Here is a 15,501-nt window from a genome sequence, read left to right on the forward strand (position 1 = left end):
TCTCACTTAAAGCATCACACTTATTGATAAACATCCGAAGCTTTCCAGCTGTTACCTTTGAGAGTCAGGACATGAAAAGGAGTAAAGAAGGGGGTGAACACCGATCGCCATTGGCCTTGTGGGGGGGGGGCATCACCTGCGGGCTGTGTGTTACCTCGGCATAGCCTTGTCTAACCTGACTCGCATCACCTGCACAGAACAAAGGAGAACATTAAGAAGATAATGAGGGTTATCTCCAGGGACGGGCTTATGGATCATTTCTAATTTTATTTTTTATACCTAATTTTTTTCTACAACGAGCACTGGTTTTTATCATTTTAAAAATTTTGCTGAAAGGCAGCAGGGCGGCTGGGAGTCACGTGGCCGCCACAGCCTGGGTGGCTTCCAGGCTCGCCAGTGGGGCGCTGTGGCCACGGTGAAGACACAGCCACGGCCGCTCTCCCAGGGAGGCGGCCAGGCCGCGGCACCTTGGGGATTTCACCAAACAGATGACTCACTGGCCTGATTCAATGGATGCTTTTGACACAGCTGAATCCCCAGTCGCCCCTGGAGCTCGTTAATCCATGGGGGCTCCTTGGCCTCCACCCTACCAGGGCCTGACTGGGCCCGGCCCCAAACGCAGTTGCTGGGAAGAGAAGTTTTGTTTGTTTTCCTTCTTTCTCCCCCATTGTGGTCCTTCCCACGCAGGTTCTGGGGCACCGGGCAGTGACCTCCTGCCATCAGTCCCCTGCCTGCCCAGCACTGCAAGGCCACCCCACCCAGACCTGATTTCCTACACCCACCCTCCCTCCCTTAAAGAAAAAAAAGAAGCGGCAGCTGCTTATACACTTGATCTCAGCCAAAAGGCCGAGACGGGATAGGAAGTCGCTTTTACAGATGGTTTTGTGACTTGTGTGTGATTTACATTTGTGAAGTTCCTCACAGTTTGCAAAGCTAAGTCTGCTTCAAAGACTACTACTGGCTGGGAGCAACCCTGGGAAGGCCTGGAAGGTCTCTCTTTCATAGATGAAAATATATAGGATGCAAGTCTAGCGACATTCCCCACACCATGCAGCTTAGGAGTGATAGAGCCAAAATGGGAACCCCAGTGACTTCCGTCCCAGAGCTACCACCCCCAACCCCCAAGCCCCTCGGCTGTACGTGCCCCAGTGGACCGTTTTAGGTCCTGTCTCATATGTTCTTCACACATCCCTGTGTGGTGAATGGTTTTCTTGATTAATTTGCACTAGAAATTGTTGACTCTATGACCCAAGCAAAATATCCCACAGGAGCAGCCTTCTGACTCCTGAGCAAGCGTCAGGTGAGGGAGCATGGCAGTGAGGGTGGGAAATGGGGAGGGAGTTCAGGAAACATCCCTGACTGCACTGAGCCAGGCGAGGAACTGCCTCCCTTTTGTACAAGGTGGCCAGGGACCTGACAGCTGGGAGAGGGTTCTCTGGGTCACAGCTGCCCCAGGGGACATGGGAGGGCCACATTTTGAAGTGGGGGAGAGGAGACCAGTGCCAAGGCCTCTGCCAGGTGCCTTGGGGTGGTGCCATGGGGCTCCGGTAAGTAGAGAAAGAAGGTCAGAGTATGTGGAGGAAAAGGGGGCCTGGGTTCCACTTGGCCACTGGGCAGCCAAGTGCGTCAAATTGGCTGTTGGGCCCGGGCACAGCTGTCCTGTGTTTCTGGTGACATTTTCCAGAGCCCTTCCCAGCAGTGGACAATGGGCACCAACCTCCCAAGCCTCATTATGGTGAGATGTGCTCACCTGGCCAGTCACAATGGAAAAACCTTCAAAGACCAAGCACAGTAGGGCTGAATCCCGGGGCGGGGGGGAGGGCGAGGGCAAGGTTTCGGGCAGACTTGCTGAGGGAAGGTCTCGAAACCCTGGCCCATCCCTGCCTCCAATCTCACTGGGGTGAAGCTAACCGAACAAATAAGTATAAGAAAGAACTTTGTGAGCGCAGAAATAAACTCATGCACTTATGTTCAGTTAATTTATGACAAAGGTGAGAACACACAATGGGGAAAGAACAGTCCCTTAATAAATGCTATTGGAAAAATGGGACAGCCACATGCAAAAGGATGAAACTGGACCTCTATCTTATACCATCCACAAAAACGAACTCAAATTGGATTAAAGACTTGAACATAAGACCTGAAACTGTGAAACTCCTAGAAGACAACATAGGGAAAAGCTTCTTGACATCATTCTTGGCAACAATTTTTTGTATTTGACACCCAAAGCAAAGGCAACACAAGTGAAAATAAACAAGCGGACTACATCGAACTAAAAAAGCGTCAGCATAGCAAAGAAAACCATCAACAACATGAAAGGCAACCTATAAAATGGGAGAAAATACTTGCAAATCACATATCTGATAAGGGTTTAATATCCAAAATACGTACAAAGAAATAAAATCTTTTTTTTTTAAGATTTTATTTATTTATTTGACAGAGAGAGACAGCCAGTGAGAGAGGGAACACAGCAGGGGGAGTGGGAGAGGAAGAAGCAGGCTCATAGCGGAGGAGCCTGATGTGGGGCTCGATCCCAGAACGCCGGGATCACGCCCTGAGCCGAAGGCAGATGCTTAACCACTGCGCTACCCAGGTGCCCCTAAAATCTTTTTTTTTTTTTTAAAGATTTTTACTTATTTATTTCAGAGAGAGAGCACACACGAGCTGGGGAGACAGGCAAAGGGAGAGAGAGAGAGAGAGAAGCAGGCTCCCCGCTGAGCAGGGAGCCCCACGTGGGGCTCAATCCCAGGACCCTGGGATCAGGACCTGAGCTGAAGGCAGACGTTTAACCGACTGAGCCACCCAGGTGCCCCTAAATAAATAAAATCTTAAAAAAAAAAAAACCCACAATGAGATCACCTCACACCTGCAGAATGGCTGGTATCAAAAGGACAAGAAATAACAAGTGTTGGTGAGGATGTGGAGAAAAGGGAACCCTTGTTCAGTCTTGGTGGGAATGCAAATTGGTGCAGCCACTGTGGAAAACAGTGTCTGAGATTCCTCAAAAAAATTCCTCAAAAAACGCAAAATGGAACTACCATTTGATCCAGCATTTCTACTTCTGGGGATATATTCAAAGGAAACAAAATCACTCTCTCAGAAAGACATCTGCACCTCCGTGTTTGCTGTAGCATTTTTCACACTAGCCAAGATATAGAAGCAACCTCAGTGCCCCACAATGGATGAAAGGATAAAAAAAAAGTGGTATATATAAACAATGGAAGGGAATATTATGCAGCCATAAAGAAGAAGAAACGCTTGCTATTTGAGACGATATGGCTAGACCTTGGGGGCATTATGCTAAGTGAAATAAGTTGGACAAAGACAGATACTATATGAACACACTTATATGTGAAATCTAAAATACCAAACCACAGATACAGCAAACAGATTGGCGGGTGCCTGAGTCAAGGGGTTGGGGGGTGGAGGAAAGGTAGGAAAGAGGTCAAAAGGTATAAACTTCCAGTTATAAGATAAATAAGTTCTGGGGATGTGCTGTAGAGCATAGGGACTGCAGTTAACTGCACTGTATTGTACATTTGAAAGTTGCGGAGAGAATAGGTCTTAAAAGTTCTCATCACAGGGGCGCCTGGGTGGCTCAGTCATTAAGCGTCTGCCTTCGGCTCAGGGCGTGATCCCAGAGTCCTGGGATTGAGCCCTGCATCAGGCTCCTCCGCTGGGAGCCTGCTTCTTCCTCTCCCACTCCCCCTGCCTGTGTTTCCTCTCTCGCTGGCTGTCTCTCTCTCTGTCAAATAAATAAGTAAAATCTTAAAAAAAAAAAAAGTTCTCATCACAAGAGAAAAACAACTTGTAACTATGCAAGGTGATGTTAACTAAACGTACTGTGGTGAGTATTTCACAATATATCATATATTGATATAGCTGTCAATTATATTTCAATAAAACTGGAAAAAAATAAAAGAAAGTTCCCAAGATTAGAAAAGAAAAGAAAAAAGAAGAGAAAAGAAAAGAAAAAAGAAAAGAAAAGATCCTTGTGCTCTTGGCAAGCCAGGGTGCTGGAGTCAGGGCCAGGGAGGGTGCCAGGGAACGCAGAGAATTCTGGCCTTTTGATATGAGGCCTGATGGATCTGTACGGCAATTGCTACTAACATGGGATTCCTTGCTCCCAAAGGGCTAGAAATGGATCCCTCGAGAGCCATGCTCAGAACCCGGCGCCTGGAGTGGGACTTCGGCCCAGGCATTCTGGGTTCATCTGCAGAGCTGGGTGCTGAGGCGGGCATCCTTACAGACCAAGTCAAGTGCTCAAGACATCTGTATCATGGGAGCAAAACACGTCATTGGAGGGGACTAAGGAGCTCCATGCTTCCCTTGCCAAACTGCGAAAGCTTCATCCTTTTACTTGATCGTAAAAATAAAGCACATTCCCTGCCAAACAACTCAAAATCCTGAAAACACATCAAAACAAAGAACAAGTCCCATGATCAGAGACAACCACTGTTAACTTCCTGTTTGTTTTTAGCTTCTGGATCAGACACACACTCACATGCCCACAAGCATCATCTTGCATACCCTGGACCACAGAAGGCCGGTTCTAGATCAGCTCTTCGTTCTCCAAACCTGGGCGTGGCGTCGTTTCCATGTCAACCAGCATAGCCACTCGTAGGACCCTGGACCTCGATTTCACTTCTGACCTCTGTGCTCTTTTCAGTCTGGGGAGGAGCAGTGGCATGGGAGACAAGTCAGTTCTCCTTTGTCCATGTAGCCCTTGGCAAGGTTGGTCCGAGGGGGCTGCGAGGGCCTCCGGGGCTGGGGGACAGGAAGCAGGCCCGACACTCCGTGTCACCCACCTGCACTGCCACAGCAACAGCTGGCTTGGGCCCGCCCCTGCCCATCTCAAGCTCTCAGACCCCAACCATAAAAAGCCACCATGGGCTCCATGTTCCCTTTCACAGCCAACCTCCCATTCCGGTGGGAAGGCTCATGGAAGCCATGCCTGGGCAAAGGTCAAATCCAGACAGGGCTGGCATGCGGAGGGCTCCATGCAGGGAAGGAAAGGCATACCCCAGAGGCTGAAGAAGTCGCCGCTCAGGGCCCCAACTTTCATGGGCCTCTTCCAGGGCCCTCAAGGGGCCCTCGTTTTTAATATTTTTCTTGAAGAGATCCCCTCAACTGGTGTAAGTTTCCATCCTTTCAAAACCTGGCTCCACGCCTGGCTTATGCCATTGACAATAAATAATGCAAAATAGTTTGTTTCTTTGAGTTAATAACCTTCTTTGAAATGGAACCAAGAAGAGACATGCAGCGAAACTCTTCCACCTTTGAGGAGAAAAGACCAGGATTTGTGGGGTCTGTGATCAAAGCCTTCAAAGGGGTAGACACTTCATGTCACTCAAGGCCGATGGCAGCATCTGCAGAGAAGATATGAGCCAGTGATGGAAGTAGCAACAGAAGTCACCCCACCTAGCTGTTCCCAAGCTGGGGTGGAGGTGGCATAGATGGTTCCGGAACACACAGGCCAGTGTTAAGAGCTGGGAGGGTGGAGGCATTGGCCCAAAGGCTCTTGGAAGTAACGCAGCCACAGAACTGCGCTCCACGCATCCTGCCATCCGCAGGGAAATCTTGCCCACCTTCCCCTCAACTCGTTCTCTCATAATATTTACTCCAGAGGATCTAAAGGACACTTCTCGGAGCTACGACAGTCCCCTTTCTCTGAGACTAACGAGTGGCTTGGGAGATGTGGGCCTCTAGAGGCATTTTATACCTCAAGACCCTACCTGCCGGGCCAGGGGTGGACACAGACAAAGATGTTATGTGCCCCCTGCCCCAGTTCACCCCGTCACCATGCCAGAACCCAGTAGGCCTGACCCCTGCCACTACACCAGGCCTCCCGGCCACTTGGGTTCAATTTATAAATGCAATTCAAGACCCAGAGCTGGCTCTCAAGGCACCTAAGGGCATGGGTGAAACTCCAGTGTGTGCATGGCGGGGCGGGGCGGGGGGGAGCTTAAGGCTCTTGTTCTCACGTGACCTGGCTCGATGGTCTTCCTTACAATGGCAGTCTCGATACAGCGACAATTCCCAAGAGCCACCTCGGTGACAGTAGCTCCCGAGACCCCTCCAGGTGGCCACGGATGACCCCTCAGGCATCAGAGGGGCCGTCTCTTGAGCTGGTTTCTTCTAAGCCACAGCTATGTGTCCTGTCAGCATTTTGTTAATGGGAACACAGATGTTTTGATGCCTTTAGGTCTAGGAAAGGACAGAGCAGCCTTGCCAAATGTGTGCCTGCTAGCCAAGGCTCGAAGCCCTCCACGTCTGAGTCATGTCGGAGTCGTGCATGTTTTCTCTCCAGAAGTTATTTTAATTTTAAACCAAGTCAGAAGCGGGTTATAACTCCTTCGACTTCTCTCATCCCGGTGACCTCTACCCAGCCCCCAAGAAGAGGAGAGAAAGTGGACGCTTCTAGGGGAAGTGAGAGAATTTGGCTTGGGGACTTGTCCAAGGCCCTTGTATTGGTCAGGGTTCTCTGGAGAAACAGAACCAACGGAATGCAATTGTGTGTGTGCACATCCTACTGAGGGAGACAGAGGGTGAGAGGCGGATTCATTTTAAGGAACTGGCTCATGCAGTTATGGGGGCTGAGAAGTCAAAATCTGCAAAGCGTGTGGCTGGCTGAAGACCCGGGGAAGAGCTGACGTAGTGTGGATCCGAAGGCAGTTTGGAGGCAGAACTCCCTCCATCTTGGGGGATCCCGGTCTTTCGGCTGGGGCCCACCCACATTATGAAAGGCAATCTGCTTTACTCAAAGTCTATGGGTTTGATGCTAATCACATCTAAGAAAAATGACTTTACAGCAACACCTAGATTCTAGGTGTTTGACCACATATTTGGGTGCCATGGCCTAGCCAAGTTGGACACATAAAATTAGCCACCACAGTCCACCAGCTGGAGCCTCCTTTTGGGGTCCTGGACCCCTGGGGTGCTCAGGGCATCTTGGGTTTTTATGCTGGCCCTCCCTAATTCTATACTTACACCCCAACCCCCTTTCTTGTGTAACTTTTACAACGACCACGGGAGTGATGACAACAGAGGGGGCCCAGAGCAAGCCCTGTCACCATGCCTCATACAAGGAACTCATCAGATGCTCCCAGCAACGCCAGGATGGGGGCACATTATTACGCCCACTTCACAGGCCACGGTGACACGTCCAGGATTTAACCCCCAGCATGCTATCTCCAGACCCTGATGCGATGGGATGGCTGGGTCTGCTCTAAAGACGGGGTCCACCTCTGCCCATCTCCTGACCCTCTTGGTTTACAGCGCCCATCTCCTGACCCCCTTGGTTTACAGCGCCCCCTGCTGGCCCTGCTGGTTACCTTCTGGACACCCTCCCAGCCCACCTCTGCCCTGGCCACTAGGCCCATGTGAGAGCAGAACACAAGTTATAGATAACTTGGAATCTGCATCACTGAGCGTAGGATCTGAGCTCACACTAGATGAACCAACCAACAAATGGATAAATGAGGAGTGAAGGAATGAAGTAAGTGTGAGGCCAGGACAGTCGTGTTCATCTCATTACCCAGGACCCCCTTAATCTTTCACAGGCTTGCTGCCCAGGTAACTTTCGCCCAGTCGCCGCCTTCACCTGCAGACCTGGTTGTGTCTTACCAGCACCGGCATTATCTTTAGCAAACACAGTGCCCAGCCCAGCGGGGAGCTTAGTTCACACACACGCATGTGCATGCCCCCCCCCTACACACCACACACACACACACACACACACACACACGCACGCACAGAGCTGTGCTGCACAACCAGCCCCGGTCTCCTGCTGGTACGAGGGCCCTCCTCTCACCTCTCGCCACAACTTGAGGACCTCAGAGCCTCAGAAATGGGACACGTTATGCCAAATTTAATATAGTGCACCTTTTCATTCATTCATGTATTCACGATTCCACAGATACTTACCTCATCCCCTACTTCAGGTCAGGCACTGCTGTAGGAGACAGAACCCTCTTTATCTCGGCTAGTCCTCCTTGCAGCCCGATTAGGTGGGCACCATTATCTCCATTTTACAGCTAGAGAAACTGAGGCTAAGGGACACCCAGCTGGTGGATGGCATGGCTACCTTGCGCGCCACGCCGCGTCTAGCCCATCGATTCGGAAGGCATGTTCTGCCTCTTTCTTCAGCTTATGGGAACCGGGATGAGGGTCTCAGAGAAGCCCCCCACCCCCGTCTGCTGGTGGCCCCTCTCGGCCCCCCAGGCTTTCCCCGACACACACATAGACCCTTCCAGGAATGTGCACACTGGGCTGTTGTTTGCTTCGGTGTGTGGCACACACGTGTGTGCGTGTTCACACATGACCCGAGAGTTCTGTGACTTATGAAAATTGACATCTGGGTTTTACCGGAAAACCGTGTCTGCTGTGGTTGACTTTGAAGAGGGGGAGGAGGGAGGGCCTCATTCCGGCCGGAAGCCTCAGCAAAGCTAATGGGACCGACAAAATGTCTGCTTTGAGCTTGGGCATGATGGGAGATTCGGAGTCTTGGGAGTCGTTATTCTTAGAGTAAGGACTAGCCTGGATGGTTGTGAAGGCTAAATAAAAGATGTGCTATGCTTCCAGATCTTCCTACACTCTCCAGCGAACCGTCCCAGGTGTTTCTGGGTGGGCAGGCACTGGTGAGATGGACATGATCCCGGCCCGGCCCATGGCATGTGTCCCACCTGCTCTCCCCGTGTCCTCCCCTGCCCCCTGTGATCCATGCTTCCCACGGTCAGAGGCCAGACTGCATCCCCTCCTTGCTTAAAACCCCCCGTGGCTCCCCACGGATGGGAATAAGGCCAACCCCTACTGTGGGGAGCTGAGAGAGCGTGTTCTTTCCCTAGTGCTGGTGAAACAAATCAACATAAACTCAGCAGCTGAAAGCAATGTGGATTTGTTATCTCATAGTTCCGTAGGTCAGAAGTCCGACATGGGTCTCGCTGGGCTCACATCAAGGTCAGTTCCCAGGTTTCGGGGATGAGAATATAGACATCTTTGGGGGCTGTTCCTGTGCCTACAGAGCCGTGTGTGATCAAGACCCACCATCGCCAGCCGTGCCCAGATCGAGCGCCCTCCTCTGTCCAAGGAACTCCGGTATTTGGACCTCCTCTGTGTCTCTCCATACGCCTCAGCAAGCTGGTTTCCACCCTAGGGCCTTTGCACTGGCTGTTTCCTCTGCTCAGAGTAGTCTGCCCCTGGTCCTCAGAAGTCGGGTCCTGGGGCGCCTGGGTGGCACAGTGGTTAAGCGTCTGCCTTCGGCTCAGGGCGTGATCCTGGCGTTGTGGGATCGAGCCCCACATCCGGCTCCTCCGCTACAAGCCTGCTTCTTCCTCTCCCACTCCCCCTGCTTGTGTTCCCTCTCTCGCTAGCTGTCTCTAACTCTGTCAAATAAATAAAATCTTAAAAAAAAAAAAAAAAAAAAAAGAAGTCCGGTCCTGTCCTTCCACTTTCACGGAGAAGTGCCCTTCTCAGAGAGTACCTGCCTGCTTCGTGGAAGGAAGCCTCGGGGCCTTCCTTCCAAACAGCGCCCTGTTTCGGTTGTCTGCCTTTGGATACTTCCCACGTTTATCTTGTTTTTCTCTTCTTGCTCAGTAAGCTACGTGACAGCAGGGCCTGTCCCTGCCTCAGCTTCCCCTCCCCTACCCCGTACCGAGCACTTACTATGAACATGTTCTCTGAATGTCGTTCACTTTCTCCTTACTACAATCCTATGAGATGCGTGTGTCTCTTATCCTCACTGTTCATTGGAGGAAATGGATTCATTAAAGGCAGGACCTTGCCCCAGAGCACTCAGCCAGGAAGAGTGGGAGCCAAGACACCGACCAGGTACTGTCAGTCTTTTCTACTTGCTGTACTGCCTCGGGCCCTGCTGCGTCCCCCGGCCTAGTACAGCACCAGGCCCGCAGCAGGATGGGCTCTCAGGACACAGTGGTTGAATGAGCACATTATCTTACTTGTTAGCTTCCTTCTGGGAGGGTAAAATCTTGAATCCTGCAATCAGACAAAAGGCCTAAATCACAGGAGCCCCTGAGGTCATACGGACATGTTCAGCTGATTCTAACTTGTTTGTATGCTTTCTCACTACAGTGTAAATGACTGATGCTTCTCTGGAAGCAGCTTTTCTTTGTTTCTTTAACTCTGTGGTGCTTTCCCTTTCTTCAGAGAAGCTGGGAAGCATCGATGCCCTTGGGTCCCTGGGCAGTGAGCCCAGTTACAGCTGATGCTCTCTGACCCCAGCCCCTCCTGCAGAGATGAGGGACACAGCCCAGGTGTGCAGAGGGATGGGTTCCTCCTGGGCTTGCAGGGTACCTCCTCTTGAGGGTCGAGAGGTACTTTAATCTCCAGCATAAAGAGAAATGTCTGAGTCACTGGCTGATCCAGAGGGCAGCAGTGCGGCCAACGTGCAGCTTGGGGACTTTGGGGTGCCTAGGGCTGCCGCTAGCCTCTCCCCAGCCCTCCCCAGTCTTTGATGTACACAGTTGTCAGGTTTCAACCTTACTCAGAAACCCAAGCCCAGGATGAGCACCTTGGGCCTTGCTTCCCATTTAGCTGCCTCCTGAGGGAGATTCAGCCGCCCAGACTGCCAGAGGGGCACACGTTTTTCTGCACACAGGGAAAATAAATGATTACTTTCTTGACTATAGATTTCACCTACTGAAATGGGTAGATTTGGATCCTGTCAAAGTATAGGGACTTATCTTTTCTTTTGTGAAAATGTAATGGCCTAATTTTGGGACCTAGGCAGTTACTGAAAAGCAATGGAAGACTCTGGTGGAGGGTTTGAAAGGATGTAAAAGTTCTACCCACCCATGGAGTCTGGCCCGATGTCTACAGGGCCCTTGGGGCTGCATGAGCCTGGAGAAGGTTGGCAGCAGTCCAGCAGCCCCATCATTGTCCCCGCAGAACAAGAGAGTGACCGGCACGGTCAGGCTTCTGTCAACAGTCTGGAAACGACCCCTCCTCTGGGGACATCTGGAGTACGGGCAGCTGGCTGCGAGGCAGGGCTGGGTGGCCACGGAGGTAGTGCCGGCACCCAGATGGTGAGGGGAGCAGCTGCACAGGGTGAGATGGTCTGGTCTGCCTGGAATCAAGTGTGGTGTCACACAGGATTGCTCCTCCGGGGTGACCAGGTCTGGCAGGGCAGCGGTTCCCAGCTAAAAGACTCCAGGCGACCCAAGATAGCACGGTGCTGCGAGGTCACACTGTCCTTCCCTGGCAGGCCACACCTCAGTCCTCGCTGTCCACACTGTCAATACCCACCACCCAAGGCGGGGGCCAGAAACTACCCTCAGGGAGCAAAGGGGCCTCCATCCTTCTCTGTAGTCAGGGCTGTTCTGGAGAGGACTTGAGCCCCATTCCTGAAGCTGCCAGGGAGAGGAGGACACTGCTGGAGAAGGCCCAAGGTGCCAGGAAGGCCTCTGTGTGCCCTGTCCTCACCCTGACTGCACGCGTTTGCCTGGACACAGGTGCCCGTGTGGAGTACATCTCTGGTCCCTCTGAGGGAAAGTTGGCAGAAACAGTCACAGTCCGCCCCCAACCCCCTCTCCGGCCATCCCCGGCATCTGCAAGGAGACTGTGCCGCTTTCCCCATAAAGATGGAGATGTGGGCGCCTGGGTGGCTCGGTCGGTTAAGTGTCTGCCTTCAGAGTGGGTCATGATCCCCAGGTCTTGGGATCAAGCTCCTTGTCAGGCTCCCTGCTGATCCGGGAGACTGCTTCTCCCTCTGTCCCTCCCCCCTGCTTGTGTTCTCTCTCATTCTCTTGTTCATGCTCGCTCTCTCTCTCGAATAAAGAAATAAAAAATCTTAAAAAAAAAAAAGATGGAAATCTGTTTTCCCACCTCCTGGATCTACTCTGGCCTTGACTTGCTTGTGCCTTGCTCTGGCCAACAGAATGTAGTGGAAGCGATAGGCCAGCCCCAAGGCTGGATCCAGGCTAACCATGTTGTCTAGTTTCTGTCTCTGATGTTTGGCCATCTAGGGCCTTGCTGACTTGGCACAGACTGCCCCTCTCAGGGCTAGCAAATTCCTAGAGGTAGCAAACGACTCAACACCCACCTCCCAGCACACCTTTGATATGCAAGCCAACCAGTCCAGAACCATTCCCCCTGCTTTATCTGGCTCTAGCACTTGCGAGGCACTAACAGCCCCCCAGCCTCCCCCTCCATCCTCCTCCAGTAGCCCCAGGGTCATGCATCAGGCAAGTAGAGGCAGCCCTACACCATAGCCCTCTAAAAATAGTCAAGCCAATCCCAACTTGGTTAGCCCCCTTACCCTGTCTCATCCATTCCTTCCCCAGAAACCCCAATAAAGGCTTTCTAGAAGTTCCTTCCCTGTCTCTGCCTGCTGTTCTCTCCTGAGGCCTCACGAGGTCTGGCATGCCCCATCCTTGTGGGAGCTCTTAGTAACAAACTATCCTTTCAATGGCGGCGGTCTCCTGACCTGCTGGCATCACCATACCTGGATAACCCCCAAATCCCAGGTTCATTTTTTAAAAAGATTTTATTTATTTGAGACACAGCGAAAGAGAGAGTGCACAAGGAAGGGCAGAGGGAGAAGCAGACACCCTGCTGAGCAGGGAGCCTGATGCGGGCCTCCATCCCAGGACCCTGAGATCATGTATTTTAGAGCAGGGTCTCAAGAAGTCTCGCGTGTTGTGCTCAGCTTCAGCCCTCTACCACCACAGCATGTGCAAAGGCCAGGCTAGCCTGCTGGAGGGAGAGTGGTTGTGTGCGGCAGAGCCGAGATACAGCACATGAGCCGCCCTAGACCAACCAGCCCCAGCTAACCTGGCAGCTGCCCGCAGATGAAGGAGGGGCCCAGCCCAGAGGGGCCAAGTCTGGAGCAGACCAACAGAACAGCCCAGCTGAGCCCAGCCCCAGTTGCCCCGCTGGTCTGCCAAATCCAGATCCAGAGCAGCTCTTTCACAACCAAAAGCAGGGTCCCCGTCCGTTTTGATCCTGGCACCCGGGCCACTGGAGGCACCGAATACTTGTTTTGTGAAATACAGGTCCGTTCACCCCCACTCTCCACCCCCGCTATCTGAAAGTAGAGTGTTCCAAGGAAACCTTTTTGTAAGCCAAGGTGGCAGAAAGAAGAGATGGAATTACCATTAATTCATACGGAAATTAATTTGAGCTTTCCCAGACAAAGCCCAGATGCTCCCAGACCCAATTTAAAGCTCTGGCGGCCGAGGCTTAGAGGCTGAGTGCAGTTCCTGGGGAAGGCGCTGAGTGGCGCCACTCTCGCTGCTCTTGGTGCCGAAGCGGCTGTACCCGCTCGCTGCAAAACTAACGCTGATCGCTGTTTTTGCTTTTCGCTTTTTTTCATAAAAGCGAAAATCCTCTTGGGATTTCCTTCGGCGAGTGAAAACAGGTACTAATGTAGGTCTTTCCTAAAAAGCGAAGTGGCGCCATGCAAACTCTCAAAAAGTGGGGAATACCTGTACCCCTATTTTAGATCTGGATGCTTCACGTGTGCCTGTCGCTTCAACCCATCCCCATGCATTCGTGCAGGCACCCCTGATCAGTCATGGTGTCCTTTCACTCTGAGCTCTGAAGCGACCAACAAGCCATCGCAACCTAGACAGGGGGCAGGCCCAGGCGATGGACCCGAAGCAGCAGCGCAGCTGACCTGGATAAGCTGACCCCGATCTGCGGGGATCTGCGGGCGACGGACAGGCTCGCTCGGGTTTTCCTTCCTTCACCCCTCATCTCATTCATCGCAGACCAAGTAATCCTTCTCGAATCCCCCTTCCCCGCCCTCCCCTGACTCAGTCACTAGGGGAGAGTGGATGGGGCAGCCGTCCTCCCCTCGCTTCTGCCTGTGGCCTTGCTCCCCACCGGAGGATTCCGCGGCCACTTTCCCGGGCACATCAAGCCCCCCATCCACAGCTTGGGGATAATGGGGCTACTGCTGACTGCTTTAAAGGGTTGGTGTAGAAAAAGGGTAATATCTACAGTAGGAAAGTGATTTGGGAATGCCTAACGACAGCAAATTAAAACATCATTTTGCTGGGGATGCGTTCAAAAAAACAAGGGAGTAAGCCAAGAAAGAGGAAGAGGTATGATCTATAAAACATAGACTGCAGCTCAGAAGAGCAGGCAGCCAAAGTCAGGGTCAGCGGGACTGGGGAGTACAGGCTCCAAGGGAAAGCAGCCCGGACAGAACATGGAATAGTAAAGAGCTTCTGGAAACCACTGTGCTTATGAATTTGACTGAGGGCAATGTGGGGAAAACTTCAGGACGACCAATGAGTTGCACAAGAAAGAAAGTTAATCATAGTAGCCTATTCGGCTCTGTGTGAACAATGGAACAAAGCGTCTATCTGTCATTACAGGAAATCGATCCTTTAGAAATGTGGAGTAATCTCCAGGGTATTCAAAAGCAATTGCCTCGAGAGACAAGGCTACAGATAAATGTTTTGAAAGCCACAAACTACCAAAACTCGCCCAAAGAAGAAAGCTAACCTAAATAGTTCTGTATCTGTCAAAGAAATTGAATTCATAACTCAAAACCTTCCAGAAAAGAAGCCTCCAGGCCCACATGATTTCTTTGGTAAATTCTACCAGACATTTCAAGAACTGACACAAATCCGACACAGTCTCTTCCAGAAAACAGAAGACAAGGGAACACTTCACTCATTTTATGAAGCCAGCACTACCCTGGTAACAGGACCCTGCAAAGACGGGCCCAGGGGTCAACAAACCTTACCTGAGGAGGGCCAGGGAGTACATACTTTCTTTTTTGAAGCCCATATGGTTTCTGTCGCAACCTCTCAACTCTGCAATTGTAGGGCAAAAAAGCAGCTGCAGAAATATGTAAATGAATAGATGTGGCCAGATTTGACCAGCAGTGGGCTGGATGTGGCCCAGGGGCCATAGTTTGCTGACCCCTACTGTACACCAATATCCCTCATGAAAACAGACAGAAACCCTCACAAAATATTAACGAATGCAATCCAGAAATATAGAGAAATATATATGAATAGAGAAATAAAACCATAACCAGTTAGATTATCTGGGACTTCAAGGCTGGTTTCAAAATAGAAAATCAATCAAGGTCATCCACCTTTTTAACAGACTGAAGAAAAACCACTGGATCATATCAATTCAAGCAGAAAAAAAGTGACAAAATTCGACATCCATTCATAATATTCCATCAAACTATGATTTGAAAGAAATCTTAACTTGACAAATGGCATCTACAAAAAACCTATAGGTAGCATCACACTTAATGTTAAAAAAAAGAAACAAAAAAACTGAATGCTTTCTCCCTAAGTTCTAGAACAAGGCAAGGATGCTCACTTCCCTATTCAACATAGCACTGCAGGTTTCAGCCAGCGTAATAGGGCTAAATAAATAAACCAATGGTGCATAAATTAGAAAGGAAGAAATAAAACTGCCCATATTCACAGATGACACAATCGTTTATGTAAAAAATCTGAGAGAATCTACAACAAAACAAAACAAAACAAAACAACCAACCTCCATAATAAGTGA

At 50.9% G+C, this 15,501-nt stretch overlaps 1 protein-coding gene across 1 annotated transcript in view; it reads right to left on the bottom strand.

Moving 5' to 3' along the window:
• The window catches only part of FBLN7 (fibulin 7), a 48,781-nt gene that overhangs the window by 27,487 nt on the left and 5,793 nt on the right, over positions 1–15,501 (bottom strand). The gene's annotated exons all lie outside the window — the stretch shown is intronic.

This window comes from Ursus americanus, chromosome 7 (genome assembly GCF_024610735.1).
Source record: "Ursus americanus isolate L20-20 chromosome 7, mUrsAme1.1.p, whole genome shotgun sequence".
NCBI classification, from domain to species: domain Eukaryota; kingdom Metazoa; phylum Chordata; class Mammalia; order Carnivora; family Ursidae; genus Ursus; species Ursus americanus.